The sequence below is a fragment of the Trachemys scripta genome, chromosome 3 (genome assembly GCF_013100865.1).
Source record: "Trachemys scripta elegans isolate TJP31775 chromosome 3, CAS_Tse_1.0, whole genome shotgun sequence".
Lineage (NCBI taxonomy): Eukaryota > Metazoa > Chordata > Testudines > Emydidae > Trachemys > Trachemys scripta.
Window position 1 is genome coordinate 2719458 of NC_048300.1, and position 5151 is coordinate 2724608.

Below are 5151 nucleotides of genomic sequence, written 5' to 3' on the forward strand. Positions count from 1 at the left end.
TCGGACATGCTCACCCCATCCCTGCGAGCACTGTTATTCCCATTTTACAGAGGGGAACCCGAGGCACAGAGAGGCTAAGTGACTTGCCCAAGATCACACAGCCAGTCGGTGTCAGAGTAGCGACTCAAGCCCAGCTCTACAGCGACATCACTTAGTGCTCTAACCACCGGAGTATCCTTCTCCTTAACTGATGGGCCTTCCCCCTCCAAACCTGGGGTGCAGCACTTTGCCTCCCTGCTCACAGATTTCCTCCACCACTTGGGCTCCATGGCCAGCCACCTCCCTGAGGAACGGCCAGTGAGGAAGACCTCGCTGAGCTCTGAGCCACTGCTTCCCCTGATCGCTAGCCAGACGGCTTGCTCCACGGAGCCAGCCCTAGGCCTGTTACACTCCCATGAGGAGCAGGGGCCGTGGCATTGAGAACTGGGCAGACATTGCTGGACAACTAATTTATTCAGCCAGAAATGCAGTTTCGATTGACCCCAAACTATTAGTGAATAACTTTTGCCATTCACAAAATGGCCAGAGGAGGAGGAGGAGAAAGTGCTACTGTGGATCCCCACAAGCATCAATCCTTTTCTCAGCTCCAGCTGCTTTAGCATGAAGCCCCCGAGCTGCCTGTACCTTGCGCGAAGAGGCCTCCCCCAGCTCCCCGTGAAGCCAAGAGCGCTCTGTACTGCCCCCTCTTCAGGGCTGGGCCTTAAGGGCACAATCGGGCCCCCGAAATGAGTGGGCAGCTGAAAAAAACCCTGTGAGTGTTTAAAAAGAGAACAGAAGAGTCCCAGAGACCGGCTGCACATGCTGCACCTGGGAGGACTAGGCTGGCAATGATCTACTTTAAATTACATCACGGAGCTGGGCCGTGGGAGTGAACGTGGCTAGGAGAACCTTCACTGCTGCGTCTCCTCATTTCATTTTAAATGTACAGCCTTTGCACTGCACTGAGGTTGCACTATCACCGTGTAAGCTTAGTGCGGTGCCGTATCTGTGTGTCTCATTAATTTACACCGGATGTTAATTTATGGCCACATTTGCATAAGACGCACCTAGCGCCCTGAGCACGGTCCTATGCAGCGCACTGGCTGAGGAGCACTTTGGAAAATCCAGGCTCTGGACGAGGTGCCACACACCAGGCAGGGAACCAGAGACCGCCAGAGCTAAACGCCGAGAGCCAACTAGCAAGATTTTACAGCTGGTGGCTGTAACAGGCTCCCATCTTCCCTGGGCTGGGGACCCCATCTCACCACGAAGAGCAGGTTCCGCCAACCCGGGTGGTGAAGTCTTTGAAGATCTGGCCTTTGATGCCATTCATGCCAAGTCCCTCACTGCCCCTTGCCCAACAGTAGCACTCTGCAAAGTGTGCGTGTTTCTTTCTGTCCCTTTTCTAACTTCGCAGTTCCGGTCCCATTCCTTAAGCCTCGTGCTGCTGGATAACTCAGCTCCCGCTTGCTTAGATCAGATAATGGACTTTCAGTTAAGCAAGAAGCACCATGATCACTTAAAATACATCTTACCCACACAGAAAAGCAGAACACTTTACTTGTCAAGGATCTCGGAAGAGCCTGACAGTTCTGTCTGACATTTGTACAAGTCTTTTTCTTCAGCGTCTATATATAATACGCCTCCCTCCCGCTACTGTAATTGCTGCATTTGAGAGAGTTTCTGCTTTAACTTCTTTTGTTACTCCCCAGAGTGTGTCCCTTCCCCGAGCAGTGTGTGGAGACAGGCCGGCGTTCTGTGGGCAGAGGCTACAGGCACCAGAGCAGAGGAAGTCCCCTTATACCTGCCTCCCTTCCGGGCCCGGTTCGGCTCTCAGCCAGGGCAGCACAGCCACTGACCTTTTATTTTTCCCAGTGGATGCTCCACCACCGCTCCGCCCCTCCCCTGAGGCTCCGCCCTCACTCCTCCTCCGCCCCGCCCCCTCCCCAGGGCTCCCACCCGCTCGCTGCGCTTCACTTTGGGAGCAGGGGGCATGTGGGCGTTCAAAGTGCATGCCAGGGACCTGCCCAGCAGGGTTTGCATACCCCCCATGAATCAAGGAGAGGGGGACACAGACCCCACTGACTGTGGAGGGGTGAAGATTCCTTGGACTTTCCCAGGAGGCTGAGAAAACAGAACAAAACAAAAGACATAAAATGGGTGCATTCATTTCACAAGTTTTTAAAAGAGAAGGGAACTCTAAAAGCAATGTGTTATTTCTTAAACAGTGACTTTTGTTGACTAGTCATTGCAGAAGAGCCGACGGATCAGACAGGTCTCCCCACCTTTGTCTAGCGACATTATAAACTCTGTGTTGCAGACTCTCTCTCTTTATGTGTATGTCCAGCACCTTCCACCCTGCAGCCCTGATCTTAGTTGGGGTCTCTAGGCACAAAACAACAATTGTAATATTAAATAACGTGGAAGTATGTGTGTTAGTGCATGCTAGGTGTGTATACATGAATGCACGTGTGTATCTGCGTGTAAGTGTGGGAGTCAGTTGCTACAGATTTATTTATATAGGTATCTGGACTGGTGCATTTTTGTGGTTGTGCTCTATGGATTTGTATTTGGGCTTCAGGAGTGGTCTTTAATGGACCCATTGCAGATGTGATAATGTGTGGTCCACACATAAAATTACAATAACTTTAGTGAACAAAAAACAAGGAGCTGGTTATGAAAAATGGGAAGAGAGGAGGGAATGGATCATGAAAACCTTTGTGAAATTTCATTTTTTTTTAAATTACCCTTTTTGATTATTTTGCTGCCAGCTCTAGCATCCTGTAACAAATAAAACCTGAACTTAGCATAATACATCTGTCAAAACAATAAATATGCCTGTTTGGGCCTTGCAGTGAAAATGAGCAGGTGAGAGAGGGTGGAGGAGAGCAAGTGATGGAAAGAAGGGGGATGGAGTGAGCAGGGGCGGGGCCTCAGGGAAGGGACGGGGCAGTGGGCAAGGCAAGGGTGTTTGGTTTTCTGGAATTAGAAAGTTGGCAACCCTAGCCTAATGCCCGACTAGATGGTCCCATCTCCCCTTAAAACTCTATGAAACTATAAGCGCCTTCAACAAAAACTACAAGACCTTCTCTCTCTAGGAGCTATACGCTTTCCCACCTCAGAGACTCTATTAAAGTGAAGATTCTGTCCCTAATGCGAGACTGGAGCAGGTCTGTGCCAAGACACAGCCAGGGCATGACTCTATTGCACAGTGTCTTGAGCAATCGTTTCCCCAGTGCAGAGCTGATGTCAATCACCAGCCTTCTGGCGTGGTAGCATTTTACACTCTGCGGCACGTACACAGCTTCGAGAGGTGCAGGGAGTGGGGAATAAGGCCCTAAACCTTGAGGCGTCTATGCTCCAGTGCATTAAGTCTACTTTGCACCACTCGTCCAGTGCAAAGCAGATGTGATCGTGACAGATCCAGGTACTGGAGGATTCCCATGCACATAGGGTGACCAGACAGCAAGTGTGAAAAATCGGGATGGGGGTGGGGGATAATAGGAGCCTATATAAGAAAAAGACCCCAAAATTGGGACTGTCCCTATAAAATCGGGACATCTGGTCACCCCAGATGCACAGCAGGATTCTCACGTGACGTAGCACTGCGGTAGAGGCTTCTATACCTCTCTCTATGCCACTGGTGCAAGGGGCCCGGCCCAGGGAAAGCAGGTGACCAGATCACTCCTTACAAACCACACCTACGAATTTGCTTCTCTACAAACTACATATTTAAACCACATAATTAAGCAACCAACCTCAATTAAAAAAAAAAGAAAAAAAAGTTTTGCAGGCAAATGAATTTTCAGGATTAATTTAACTGTTCATTTCCCAAAGAAACAGCATAAAGAAATTATTCCTGTACCTACTCCGCATTAGCATGTGCAACCCGTAACTGCCGCGTCACGGCACGAGCTGCGCTCCCCACCAATGGGGCTAAAGAAACAGCGCTCTCAGCAATGTGCTCACGTCGGGCTAGATTCTGCGACCTCGACTCCAGCCGAGCTGTTCTTTACCCAAGAAAGGAGCGTCAGTGACATGAACGAATCCCCCGCTCGCAGTGCAAGGTATGATGCAGCGTGAGGGAGGGCAGCGGAATATGGCCCTTGGGGAGGTAGAAATCATCTAATGGACAAGATGTTAACTTCCTACTTTCCATCAGCATTTGTAGCCTACATAGATTAAAGACACTTCAGGGTGCCAGGATGTCCCAAGCATGACAGGTTCACTCACGTTCACTGTCAGAATTGCGTGACAGGAGTGAATAACCGAAGAACTGAACTCAGAAAGAATGTGACGGGAAATGGGGAAGAAGAAGAAGAAATCAGTAAGAACTGTGGATGCGAATAAATTAGCAACATTAAAAAGCCAATGGCCCAAATCCTCACTGGTGTAAATCAGGCTAGTCCCATTGACGGCAATAGAGTTATGCTGGTTTACATCAGTGAGGATCTTCCCCGTTATGCTACTTGGGCCAACTGCGCCATGTGGTGAAGACGAGGTGAAGACGAGGATCCAGGCTGCATCATGAGCACTGGGAAGGCACAGCAAGATTGGAACGAGAAATTTCCCTTGTTACATTAAAACCAAGGTTTGCATCTGACCCTCTTGTAGAGGAGGGCCCAGCCTACGGAGCAGAAGGTCACTGCTTTCTCACCAGCCCTTTTGAGGTGGCTAGGGCCAGGCGGTCCTTGCATGCTGGTGAGGGGTGCTGCCCCCTGTGAGTGCCCACCCCCCATTACAATTTTGAAAAAAAAAATGTCCACTGGCTCTATTTTTGCTCAAAAACGTGGGTGGAAATCTACGATTTGTCCCATATTTTCCCCCATCAAAATTCAAAATTTAAACTTTGTCATTAAAATTTCAGCCAGGTCTAGTTCATTGTGCCGTTTCCCTACCTACCAGAGCTCCCCACAGTGTCTGGCTGCACTCTGACCCCCACAGAGACGACATACAGAATTATGAAAACTTTGGAGATGTAGCCCAGGGAAAGAGAATCTCACTGAAGCACATTGATTAATGACATTGCTACTCCCCACTGAACAGCAGGCCTAGAGAAAGCTTTGCTTCGTTCCTTTCCTTAATGCCGTAAAAGGCTTTTAGCATGTGAGTATTCTTCCACTGGAGTAAGACTGGCTGTTGGTAGACATCACTGTAAGCTCTTTAGGGCAA